The 14259-nt window shown below is 31.4% G+C and overlaps 1 long non-coding RNA gene across 9 annotated transcripts; it reads left to right on the top strand.

Annotated features, from left to right (window-relative positions):
* Positions 1–434: 434 nt before the first annotated feature.
* On the top strand, positions 435–14256 carry LOC107868211. 9 transcript variants are annotated; one of them, XR_007054432.1, is made up of 7 exons: positions 479–853; positions 9299–9468; positions 10977–11120; positions 11209–11362; positions 12438–12568; positions 12986–13309; positions 13993–14256. It is a non-coding gene; the product is annotated as an uncharacterized LOC107868211 (long non-coding RNA). The 9 variants fall into 9 exon arrangements; XR_007054436.1 differs by adding an exon at positions 8235–8333 and having other exon boundaries at positions 485–853; positions 9299–11120; positions 12438–12535; XR_007054431.1 differs by having other exon boundaries at positions 488–853; positions 12438–12535.
* Positions 14257–14259: the final 3 nt, after the last annotated feature.

Below are 14259 nucleotides of genomic sequence, written 5' to 3'. Positions count from 1 at the left end.
TACTTGAAATGCTGATTAGTGATATGAAAATGTGAACTTGTGTTTTGAAAATGATTAAATATTGACACTCAATTTTGACCCTCCTTAATTCTAATTTATTTTTGTCGAGCATCGAAATAACATATCAAATTACTTTATTTCATTACTGTTTCTATAATTACTAAAAAAAATATACATATTATATTATCGAAATCACTGCTATCATTTTACACTTGTTATTTTTGTTAAATAATTGATTTATCATCGTCTTATTTTAGATTTCGTACTTATTATTATATCCCTTGGTATTAAATTAGAAGCCTAAGAAAAACAATTCAAAAGAAGAAAGGAGACATGAAGAGAATTGGCCCAACAAAATAATCCAAAAGATACTTCAATTGCAGGCTATATCAGATCAGCCCATAAAAATTTAATTTGCAGCCCAAACCCAATTCAAGCCCATTCTTTTCTCACTCTCTCCCAAATAATGATTTACTTTTTTCCTCTTCCATATTTAGTTCCAGCAATCCTCAACCATGGCAGAGATAGCCAGACCTATTCTCGTACAAATTTCTTAAAATTTCTGAAAAAGAATGAAATTTTCAGAAATTCATTTTGGAGCCAAAAAAATAAAATAAAATAAATCAAAATCTGGGAGCCCTAAACCTAATGTTCATACATCCTTCTTTGAGCCTAAGAACAAGCTTAGGGCAGCCTTCTCCATTCTCTAAAATACTCATCAAAATCTGGGCTTAGCTTGTTTGTTTTCTCTCTTTTTTCTCTTCAGCGGAGAAGAAGCATTTTCTCTGTCCATTATTTACTAATTTTGCTCTAACAATCTGATTCAAGCACCCTGTTCGCTGCCCCGCAACAGGTGATAATCGCCTTCCTTTTCCTTTATCTTGGCTTTGTGGTAAATGTTGTGTGAAATTCATGTGTTGTAGGTAGTTTTTTTTTTGTTTAGTTTAATCATGAATGTTTACTGATGTAAATATGTAGTTTGTGTTTTGTTCAACTATGTTGCAAACTAAGACTTTAACCAAAGTTTTCCACTCTTTTTGTTTAAAACGTGGACCTATAATTATAAATCTAGGAAAATTTGGATTTATGCCTCCGTTTTACTCTGCTTAAACAATTTATCAAATCTTTATTTTGTTTAGCATAGTGAGGTATGAGCTTTAAAATAATAATGCCATTAACATATGGTAGAATTATTAACTTTATGCACTGTCACATTAGATAATGTATCTTAGGCATAAACATGTGGTAGTTTTTTTTTTTTTTTTTTTGTCAAAAGATAAATAAATGGATGTGCAGTGTACTAACTTAAGGTCATTCATACAATTTGAAGCCATTGCCTTAATTTTTTAAGGGTGTTTATTTGCTATCATGTTCTCTGTATTGTTGGAGTTGAGTACACTCTGATTTTAATTGTTTTTGTTTTGCCTTCATTGTTGAGATCTTTGTCCAATTACTCTCTTTCTTTACTCTTAACATGAACACTTTGGGAGCAAAATGGAGTCTTCCTACAAGACTCATTGCCTTAAGAGAAGCCTCGCTTGTGAAGCTCGACGTTCACCTACAACGTGCATCTCTCATTATGCATTATCCTCGCATTCTCCAACTCCAAACGGAAAACAAAATGAGTTTGAAAGATTGTCCACTCTTATCCCAGCTTTTCCTTGTTTCTTTACATAGTTCGTTGTGTTTATCTATTCAATAGTGCCTTTAACATTGTGGGTTTTATTTATTTGGTAGTGTCCTCAACATTTTGGATTGTTTTAACATAATATCAAGGCCTAGAATAACTTTGAACATAGAAAGGGTCACGAATTTGTTATGAATTTATTCCCTTTTTCACTTCAATAATATAGTCATTATTTTAACAATGAAATCTTCTCATGTTTAAATTCAACTAATATAAGGTTTCAACTAGTTTCGTATACTTTTCAAAATTTGAAGAGTGTTTCCTTATTTATAATTTAGATTTCCTATCTTAAAAGTTTATTCTTGTTTCAATTTTCTAAGATTTATGTCTTAGGCTAATTACTATTTTTCAAAAAAAAAAACAAAAAACAAAGATTTTCAAAGCAAAGTGAGACTGACTTTTAGTTACAACAAATGCCTTTATTTCAATTTTTGTCGATACACTTCTGAATGCAAAACATTTTTTTTCAAAGAGTAAGAATGCAAATCGATTTTTAAAAAATGTTTTCCCGCTTAATTACCCGGCTTTTTCAATTTTTCTTTAGCATTCTTTAAATTTTAATTAATTAACCTAAGTTTGGCCAGTTAACCATTTTTAACGGATCTCAAAGGGTTTTTTACACCTTCCCTTTAGGATAGTTAGAACCTTTATCTAAAATCATATAGGTTAATAGACCTTTAGATCATCACTTTAGCAAAAAATAGGTATCCTAATTTACCTTAAAAATAATTAGTTGGTGACTCTTTAAAATTGCATAAGAATCATCAATATGTTGTACACCGTTTTGACTTTGGTTAAAATGAGTAATAACATTAGTAATTTGAAAATGTGAATTAGTGGCTAGAAATTGGTTAAGTATAGTGACTTTAAATGTGAACTAGTGACTTGAAAAATACTGAATTGTAGTCACTTGAAATATTGAAATAGTGACTTCAAATGTGAATTAGTGACTTGAAAATGGCTAAGTATATTGACTTGAAATGTGAATTAGTGACATGAAAATGGTTAAGTGTAGTCACTTGAAATGTGAATTAGTGACTTGAAAATGGTTTAGTGTAATTACTTGAAATGTGAATCACGTACTTGAAAATGGTTGTGTAGTGACTTGAGAATGTGAATTCGTGTTTTGAAAATAGTTAAGTGTAGTAACTTGAAATATGAATTAGGGACTTGAGAATGATTGTGAAGTGACTTGAATTGTGTACTAATGACTTGAAAATTGTTAAGTGTAGTGACTTTAAATGTGAACTAGTGACTTGAAAATGACGAGGTTTAGTCATTTGAAACATTGAAATAGTGACTTAAAAATGGTTGAGTATAGTAACTTAAAATAGTGAACTAATGATTTGAAAATGGTTAAGGGTCGCTACTTGAAATGTGAACTAATTACTTGAAAGTGGTTAAGTTTAGTTACTTGAAATGTGAATTAGTTATTTGAAAATGATTAAGTGTAGTCACTTGAAATGTGTATTAGTGACTTGAAAATGGTTATGTCTAGTTAATTGAAATGTGAATTAGTGTCTTGAAAATGTAAACTTGAATTTGAAAATGGTTAAGTGTAGTCTCTTGAAGAAGTGACTTGAAAATGACTAAGGATAGTAACTTGAAATGTGAATTAGTGACTTGAAAATAGTTATGTTTATTGACTTGAGAATGTGAACTTGTGTTTTGAAAGTAGTTAAGTGTAGTAATTTGAAAATGTGAATTAGTGATTTGAAAGTGGTTAAGTGTAGTCACTTGAAGTGTGAATTAGTGACTTAAAAATGGTGAAGTATAGTCATTTGAAATAGTGATTTGAATTTGATTGAGTGTAGTGACTTGAAAATTGTTTGTTTTATTAAAAAAATAATTAATTAAATATGTGGTCGTTTTTTATAAAAAATTAATTAAAGCGACCACCTGTGGTTACTACACTTAACTACTTTCATAACACAAGTTCACATTCTCAAGTTAATTAATTAAATAAATAAAAACGACTGTTAAAATTAATTAATTAAATATATATGTATATACACACACACAAAAAAGCGATCACATATGATCGTTTTTGTTAAAATTACTTAATTAAATATATATATATACACAAAAGCGATCACATATAATCGCTTTTGTTAAAATTACTTAAGTAAATATATATATACAAAAACGACCACATATGGTTGCTTTTGTTAAAATTAACTAATTTTATATATTTATACAAAAGCGACCACATGTGATCGCTTTTGTTCAAATTATATATATAAAAGCGACTACATGTGGTCTCTTTTGTTAAAATTAATTGATTAAATATATATAAAATAGCGATGACACTTTCTATGGAGCTTATGAATATCTGCAAAAGAATAGAAATATAAAATAATATGTAGCATATATAACTTAAAAAAGAAAAGATTACATACCATCCGTGAGAGCTTTGATAATACCCTTTCGATGTTTTTCTTTTAATTTTCAAAAGCTTTTTCTGTGGTGCGAAAATTGTTCATTTCCTGTATATTCCCATGGTCACAAGAAAGAGAAACTCTATTTCAAGAAATAATCATTTTTTCATATGATTTCCTTTTGGAATAGAATGGTCACAAAATCTTCATTATTGCATATATAATGTTGGTTTCAATCGTATGCAATAATCAAGGTAGAATCTAATAACAGTAGCATATAAGAAAAAGAATTATCTATTTTTTTCATACAACTGTAACATCATCGGATGATGATCGGAAATTATATTGCATAGAATATCTGAATCTATAGGAGAGAATTGACTCTTAAAATCTTTGCTAAACACAATCTTATCTAATTTTGATGATCTTGATTGTTTATTATCGGTAAATTTAAATGTATAGATACCATTGGAGGTTTCTTGATCAATGACACCAATCTCTCGACTAAATCTTTTGAGATCAATGACACCAATCTCTCGACTAAGTCTTTTGAAATTAAAAAAGTTTATTTTTTCACTTGTTGCTATATAATTTTTTTTCATATTTATTCGAATATCATCAAAAGTGAACTTGAAGTCTCCCATGATTATCCAATTGTCAAGCTTAAAGTGATCTATACTTAAGCCTAATTTTGGGTTGCCGGTGCACCTCGTAAAAATTGAATCTAACATTAGGATCTTTCACTAGATAAAACTTTGTAGTTATGTCGTAGCTATTTGTAGTGATGATATTTGGTTTATATTCTTTGATAATTTTACGATAAAAAATGTTCATATATTTAGTTTTTGCTGTAGTTTCAACTACCTTCGTATCCCATAATAACATCATATTCATATTCTCATGTGTAGCAATACAACAATTTAGATTATCATTTTTATACAGTTCTTCAATACTTTTCGGCTTCACACACTCCTGGAATAGAATTATATTATAATTTCAGTTTTTTAAACATCTTATGATTTCCTATACTTTAGTTCTATTCGTGTTAAATGTAAAAGTGTTTTAAAAAGTGGGATTATTATATAATTCTATTATAAAAGTGTGCGAAACCGAAAGTATTAAGGAACGGTATAAAATTGACAATCTGGATTGTAATAGTGTTACATATAATGATATGGATATGATGCTATTATGAAATAAGAAGGTATTTGAAACTATTGAGGAACCTAAATATATGAACATTTTTTATCGTTAAGTTGCCAAAGAGTATAATCCAAACATATGACTACTAATAATTACTATATAATTGTAAAGTTTTATCTAGTGAAAGATCCTGATGTTAGATTCAATTTTTACGTAGTGTACGACAATTCAAAATTAAGCCTAAGTATAGATTACTTTAAGGTTGACAATTGGATAATCATAGAAACTTCAAGTTAACTTTTGACGGTATTGAGTATAAAATTTGAAAGGAAATATAGCAACAAGTGAGAAATCAACCTTTTTGACTTCAAAAAACTTATTCGAAAGACTGGTATCACAGATCAACAAACCTTCAATGGTATGTATACGTTTAAATCTATTGATGATAAACCATCAAGGTTATCGAAATTAGATAGGATTGCATTTATAAAAGATTTTAAAAGTAAGCTATAGATTCAAGTATTTTATGCAACATGATTTTCGATCATCATCCGATGGTGTTGCGGTTGTATGAAACAAAAAATAGATAATTTCCTTTTCTTATATGCTATTGTTATTAGGTTCTGTCTTGAATGTTGCGTTTAAGATTGAAACTAAAATTATATATGCAATGCCGAAGATTCTGTGGTCATTCTATTTCAAAAGAAAATCAGATGTCAAAATAATTATTCTTGAAACAGAGTGGCTCTCTTTCTTGTGGCCATGGAAGATATAAGGGAAATGTACGATTTTCGCTTTTGAAACTACAAAGGTTGTTGAAAGAGCATTATCAAAGCCCTCACAAATGAAATGTAATTTTTTCTTTTTGGAGTTATATATGCTACATATTTTTTTTATATTTCAATTCCTTTTGTAGATGTCGATGAGTTTCGTAAACAATGTGATCACTTTTATATATATTTAATTAATTTTAGTAAAAACGATCATATGTGGTTGCTTTTGTATATATAATTAATATATTTTCATAAAAGCGACCAAATTTTTATAAAAAAGACCACATGTGGTCGCTTTTATTTATTTAATTAATTAAATTTTATAAAAAGCGACCACATGTGATCGCTTTTATATATTTAATTAGTTAATTAAATTTGGGAAAAGGACAAAAATAACACCTAAAACTAAAATAATTCTACAAAACTAGCACCTAAATTAAAAAACCCAGTAAATAGCCATTAAGGGATGGGTACATCACAATCGGCCCTTCCGTTTTATGTACAGGGCCGATTTTTTATTTTTAATAGGCCCGTGTTTTTTTGCCTTTTTTTTTCCCATTCTTTGTTTGCTTTGAGAAAGTAAGAGAAAACTGACAACTCTTTCCACTCTATGGATTGGAGGAACTTATTGTCATCCAAGACTTTGACTTTTTAGTACTCAACTTACTGACAATTAAATTTCAATTAAAGTACTCCAACTTCGTGACTTTGAGAAAATATTACGAGTCCGTCTATCATATTTATATATAATAATTGTAGAGTTTCTATACATATACTATATAATAATTATAACATTTTTATACAATTTTTAACTACAATTATTATTTAGATACATATTTTATGCGACTCTATATAGTTTTTATATGCATTCCAAAAAATGTATCAATCTAGTATAAGAGAGTATCAATTGAGTATATGGACACTGCAAGTTATCAATGTAGTATAAAAGTGTATTAATGTGATATAAAAGAGTATCAATTGGGTATAGGGACTGCATGTGCTTGCATAGAATTTCCTTTCTCTTTTTTAAAAAGTGTATCAATATAGTATAAAAGTGTATCAATGTAGTATAAAAGTGTATTAATTGAGTATAGAGACTGCATGTGCCCAATTGGGCCAAATGACTAAAAAGTGGTATTACTTTAGCCGACTGGCTAAGCATGTTCACCTTTTCAAATGTGGGCCATTTATTTTTAAAATGGCCATCCCATGTCCTTTCCCCATTAAATTTTTATAAAAAATGACCACATGGTTTGTTGATGTGCATAAAGACTTTCCACATTCAAGATTAGATAAACTTCCTAAGTAAGTGGTGGACAAGAGGCATGCTGGTTGGCTTGAGTTGCTGCCGATAGTGATACGTGGCTATTCTGTGTTACCTTCCTTGTTTGTGGCTGTTATCGCTTTAATAAATATTGGAGGTAAACTAAATTCTATAACAATATAAGAAGATAGTTTCTTGGTTCATTTGTACTTTCTTCTAGTTTTCTATATTTATAAGCCACCTTGCAAGTGACTGACTTATTTGTGTATACTAGATGGCCTATTTTCAATTTAAGGAAGCAGTACAACATCATGTTAAGAAGTAGCATAAATTTTCAATTTAAGAAAGCAGTACAACATCATGTTAAGTAGTAGCATAAATGCTTCGTAGTATGTTGAACAAAGTTTATACTATTGCATCAGTAAAGCTTGTTTCAAAGACCAAGGTTGTACACAGTTTATACCATTACGTTGGTAAAACCTATTGGAAAGACCAAATGTCAGAATGTGAATTCAAACAGTTGTTGATGGTAGAAGAAGTTGCATCTGGATATTCTCCAGGAAGAGGATACGTCATTCAAAGTTAGATAACAATTATATGTCCAACTCACAACTAATACATTTAAATTTAAATTATAAAGCAATGGTTGCATAGTACTTGAAGATGAAAGACATAGATGACCACTAAATTTCAAGTAAATGGATAAAAGATGTTAGGTAGCATCATTTACTAGAAGCGTGATCAAAAGAAATGTGCAGTCAAGATTATGTAACCACCACAACTGATAGCATTCAAATATTTGTGCAACTCAAAATTGAAGGAGAATAAATTCTCATTCAATTCAAGGATGTTATTCATGTGATTACATTGACATGGACATCGGTGTGCGTTCTCTGATGGAGAAAAGCAGTTGTTTCTTTGGTGTAGTAGTCTACTGTGTATGGAATGTTTCATCACTTCACTGAATTCTTTTCACCTCTTTGATCTAGGGAACTTTTATTTGGCAACAATGAATGAATTGGTTATTGCTAATGACAATAACAGTTTTATATCACAACAACAAGAATTCAAAGTCAAATTCTGAAGTGGTACAGTTGAAAACCTCTCTTGTCCCCATACCTGTTCCCTTTTTCAAAAAGATGTTTTTTCTTGGGTAACAATAGCTGTGCAGTACTTTTTAAAAGATTCCCTTGAACAATGTTTAACTCAAAAACTTCAGCTCTAGGACATGGTCCATGGATCTTCTCTGATTTGCGCCATGTTTAAGTTTTTAATCATACCCACACCCATTATAAATGTGTATGATGACTCTCGAGAGCATTTATAGTTATGTTCCATGACTAGCTTGCTAATGTCATATCCGTTCAATAACAATGAGAGGTAGAAAGCAGGAAAGTGAAGCGTTTGTATAATGTTCTCCTACAGGGGAAAGCTAATATTTCTATCCTGTTATATCGTATATAGGAGTTAAAGGGCCCTACTAAGTTGATGCGTTGTTGATTTTTCATTTTCTTGTATAATAATTGTTTACCTTTGGTATCCCTAGTAACATAATCGGCTTGGATCTATACATTTCTGGGCAGGTCAGGTAGTGGTTGCCTGCTTCTAGTTTGAGGAAGGCTTATTAGACAGTTAAAGTGATTTGAACTAAAGTAATTACAGTTGTGTTGTATGCTTAAGTTTGATAGAAGAGGCTTTCGGATGCCTAAGGACTAGGCTAAAGTCAATGCTGCCATTTTTCCAAAGAGGTTTAGTGTAAAATGAAGTATGAGACTCCCATGAAATCTTAGTGACTGTCTTATTATTAATTCTTTATTTCTCTCATGTAATTTCATCCAATGTTTTGTGTCTACTCAACTCCGGCAACAGCTTGATAACTGACCTTTTGCATAATAGGTTCTCTGTATAAAATCATTTTTCAATTTTAATGTTGCTTTTTTACAACATTTTACATTTTAATTTTCTTTTGACCCATGTATTTTATACATTTTGTGTCGTCTTTAGTGAATTAAATCAAAGTGTTTTGCAAAACAAACCTTCTGTTACTGTGCAGCCTGCACAACCTCAAGACCAAATGCAAGGAACCCCATTTGAATAACATTTGCCATTCCATGGGCGTTATGCATAGGGATCTCAAGCCAGAGAATTTCTTACTGTCTGGTAAGGATGAAAATACTATGCTGAAGGTAACTGACTTTGGGCTTTCTGTCTTTATTGAAGAAGGTCAGTTTCTTGCCCCTCGAGATAAATTACATTACGGATGAGTTTTTAAGAATAAATTGTTGTGTTATCAATATTATGTTAATCCTTGCGTTTTAGTTTGTTTTGTTTGGACTTGGCACAGAGTTGAAGAAAGTAAAGAAGACTTTTGAATCTTGTGGTCTTAAACTAAAGATATGTAGAATGTATCCAATTATCCTTTAATCTTGTGATCTTAAACATGTCATGTGGAAAGTTAGAACTAAAGAATTTTCAAAAAGGAAAGAGTGATTTTTTTCAAATGGGCTAAAATGGATAGTAAGACAAATAAACTGAATTGGAGGGAGTTTTTTTTTTAAAAAATATACAATGACTTTTTCTTGCTTGGATGTGTCTGTCAATGCATGACGACAAATACATTTTACGCTAAGACACGTTAGTAGTATCTATCTGACAAATTTTCAAAAAGAAGATATTTGATTGGGGTAAATGTAGGATACACGAATCTTTGTAGATGATGTATTCTAGTATCAGCTAGAATAAGAATTGTTTCAATCCTACCAATCAGTGATTGCCTTAACAACAAGATGCCAAGAAATATTGATTTTAGACTTGCAGGATCAAGTGATAACTTGACAGGTCTCGCAGCTACTATGATTTCAAAAGATCTAGCTGATGACCTGTATTTCTATGTTCAGTGCTGCAGTTTGCTGTCGTAGCTCTTATTACTTGAGAGGATTTCTTGTACTTTAATCATGACCCAATCTAGTTTCCTAAACCAAAATTTTCATTTTGCAACTACTTCTGCCATTTGTGGGTAGTGAAGATCATTGAGTGAGATTTTTTAACGGAGTGTGCGAGTCACTGTTGGATCATCTTATTCTTCTCAACCCCTTTCCAGTTAAAGCAATGTGTTTATTACAAGATTTGCTAGAAGTGTTAGCATAGAGCACTTGTTAAATTGAGTCATTTACCGGTGATATGAGTTTGTTGGGGTGCAGCTAATGGACTTTTTCAGTGAATATTTCAAGAATTCTCTTCTTCCTGTTTAGAGTACTTTGGAATAGTCGAGGTTTGCACAAGCTAGCCCAAATACCACCATCATAAAAGAACTCCCCCCTCCTTGTTTTGATAACAGTGCCATCTCGCGATGTTTGTTGCTTCTCCATTAACTGGATTTGAAAGAATATACTGATACTTGAGTTAATTACTCAATTGTTTCCTACAACGACCTAATATAACTTCTAGTCTGATTTAATGGATATCAAATTAAGACTTGATGGCTGCACTTAAAGGAAATTTTCCTGCAAGATAGCATGTTGTCAAGCAAACAAATCCCACTTCTTAAACTGGTATCACATTCAATATAACACATTTTTTCTCTACGCTTTTCAATCACGTGCTGTCTTGCCGCTATTTGAGTATTCCAGCATGGAGCATTTCCATAGTTGATTTCAATTATATTTTGTTTCCTCCAGTTTTCTATTTAGGATCTACAATAGATGAGCTTATGTTTCATTTATAAATGTCAGGGGAAGTGTACCGTGATATAGGTGGTAGCACATATTATGTTGCCCCTGAAGTATTGCGACGTAGTTATGGGAAGGAAACAAATGTATGGAGTGCAGATGTTATTTTATATATTCTACTCAGCGGTGTACCTCCATTTTGGGCTTGTAAGGATGGCGATAAATATTTAATAAGATGGTTTATTTTGTGTTACTACTTGCATTCTGTTAACGTGTCTTCCCGAATCCTTCGCAGAAACTGAGAAGGGAATATTCAATGCCATACTAAAAGGAGAAATTGATTTTCAAAGTGATCCATGGGCCATCCATATCAGATAGTGCCAAGGTCCTTATTCGGAAAATGCTAACACAGGAGCGAAAGAAGAGAATTACTACCGCACAAGTTCTTGGTATTTCTCCCGTTTCCCTTTGTAATCAAAAGTTACAGTAGCGTGTCATGTCTTCTCGATATGCAGAACATATTTGGTTATATGTTATGAGGTGTATTCATGTTTAGCTTTTGTATGCATTTAGCATAGCTTCCAAGTATATGCCACATGCTCTTCTGCAGCGTTGTCTAAACAGACCTTAATGAAACCACTGGCTTGATTTCAGCAGATCCAAATACGTGATCATTTTCCATAATGTATAGCTTGTGTCTCGGTTTTGGGTTGGATGGATTATGGTTCCTTACTTCACTAACATACACGGTGTTTTGGTGATGGCAATTGTCCAGGAGTTATGGGCTTGGAAGATTCTTACCAAAGTGAAAGACAAGTTTTATAGAACAATGGTGTGACAAGTCATGTTATGTGAGAGTGAATGTTATGCCTCTAATACTCTTAATAAGTCCACAACATGAGTGTTACAGAAATGTGGATGTTAAAATAGACATGCAGTCATACAATTCTGGACATAAATAGACTTAACCTTGGGTTTGGTGGTTTATAGGAGCTTTTCTAGTCTAGTTAGAGATTTATATGCCAATGTAGAGATAAGTTATATTCGGAGAACCTCTAGTTTTAGAGAGTTCCTAATTTGCTTTTAAAGAAAATTATTTATTAAGAAAAGTAGAATTGGAATGAACTGAGACCAAATACAGTGGAATGATCATAGATGATTCATATAGCCAACCCAACTTTGTTTTCGATTTGATATTATATCAACACAAATTACTCTATCGAAAAGTTATGTCTACCAAACCCCATAGTATCAAGATTAAATGTCTTTTGGCTACTTTCTACATATCTTTAATTTAAGACACAAGATTCAAAAGTCTTATTTTCTTTTTTAAACTCCGTGTCAAGTCCAAACCAAACAAATGAATTCACAAGGGTGGAGTAATTTTTTCCAGATGCAAAAGAAAGACCTTGTATTTTCCTTGTTGCTATTCATATCTTAATAAGTTGGATGTGGTCTCTATAAAGTCTCAACATTTGACAGATTCTTCCTCTTAACATTTAATTGTTCGTTAATGTTATTCAGCTTCATCTTGAGAGAAATTGGAAAACGCTATGAAGGAATATGGTATGGGTGATGAGGCCACTATCAAGGAAATAATCGCGGAGGTGGAAACTAACAACGTAAGTTACAGCAATCAGATCTTCCTATTTATGGTAAGTTAAAAAAGAATCCTAAAAAAACTCTATAAAATAAATTTAAAAGTTTTAGTTGCCTTATAATACTAATAATATTTGTATTTTATAAAATTAGTTTAAACGCACGTGCCTCAACATTTGATTATACTATGCGCAATAGTTACAGCATAATTAATTTCATTAATCATTTTTAGCCCATAAGCTCTTATGAAGTCACCAGGGTTCACAACAATACTTACGACCTAAATAGAACCGTATTCTCAAGGTTCTAGTGATGCCACGCTGATATTAAAATGGTAATTATGGCAAGGCTTGAATGTGTGTCTTCGTGTGAAGATGAAACCAAGTGTTGTCAAGATGAAGTACCCCATGAATCAAATTCAGTGTCCCTTGCAGACCTTATACCTCTAATCAATTGATCAATATTTCCTGCAGAAACTAAAGTATATTTAGAGGATTGAAGGTCTGCTATCAAGTGACACCTTGGTTGCCTCTCCTTGAATGAAAAGATGCAACAACTTTATAACATGTGTTGCTTTGCACTGTTCAACAACTTCACTTACCGAGGACATGGCATTAGATAGTAAGGTACGGAGGTTGAAGATTAAGGTAGAAGGTTAGTGGGTAGCCAACTTGGAGGTAGAAAGACTGTTTCGGATAAACACTAAATTCAAGTCAAAACAGAAGGCCAATGCATTTGTTTCAAATAATACTTGTACGTATCTGAACTGGGATTGTGGAAGGACTAAGAAATCAAAGGTACAGGTTCAATCATCTTTTTTCTGAATTGCATGTTAAGTACTTTCATGTTTGAGGGGTCAACCCAATATAGACGACTTAAAAAGATAATGTCCTTTGATAGAATTATCTGCACTTATCAATTCGAAATATAATAGAGAGGACTTAGTCCAGAAGATAGATTAAAAGTTGTCCACTGTCCAATCCTCCTTTTATATGACGGTGTTTGACCGAGCACTGATTTTTTTAAAGGAAATTGAATAGTGACTTTTAGCATTAGACGTACCATAACATTTTTGTGGCTAAAAACTTTAAAATAAAATGCGGAGTGTAAAGTTATGTCATTTTTTTGAAACAAATTATAAGTGAATAATGGCACTTAAAATAAACAGATGGATGTGCTGATCTTCTAATTAATTAGCATAATAGGTAATTATAACAAAAATCGAGAAATTCTTTTTGGTTTGATGGTATGTTAATAATTTTCCTTCTCATAGCCCCCTATTCACGTCAAACAAATTGTAGGCTCTAATCTTAAAAGTTGGAAACGCTATGCCATACAAAAGCGTCGCCTGTTGAGCATATTATGACCAATAAGTTTTACATGAGGATTCAATTTGATTGTTGTTCATAAATAATTAGTACAATGCTTTCTGTAATATGTCAGAGTAGTTTAACAAACTTATCTAGGTTTCACTTTTCAGGAGAATAAAGGAAGAGTTTCAGAACAAGAGATTGATGAATTGAATTATACAATTTTGCTCTTTTATTTCCAACCTTTCCGTTTTTACATTATCATTTTTTATTTTTATTTTTGGAGATTGGTGGAGATTTTTTGGTATTAAAGAAACTTGCTTATGGTGTGAATACACCATATTGCTTATGGTTTCTCTTCTTTTATGTGAACACACCACATTGCTTATGGTGTTGTTCGTTTATATCCAAACAAATTTGCTTCTTTCACTTACTAT

This window comes from Capsicum annuum, chromosome 4 (genome assembly GCF_002878395.1).
Source record: "Capsicum annuum cultivar UCD-10X-F1 chromosome 4, UCD10Xv1.1, whole genome shotgun sequence".
Lineage (NCBI taxonomy): Eukaryota > Viridiplantae > Streptophyta > Magnoliopsida > Solanales > Solanaceae > Capsicum > Capsicum annuum.
The sequence above is the reverse complement of the archived record's forward strand: the minus strand, read 5'-3'. Positions and strand labels throughout refer to the sequence as shown.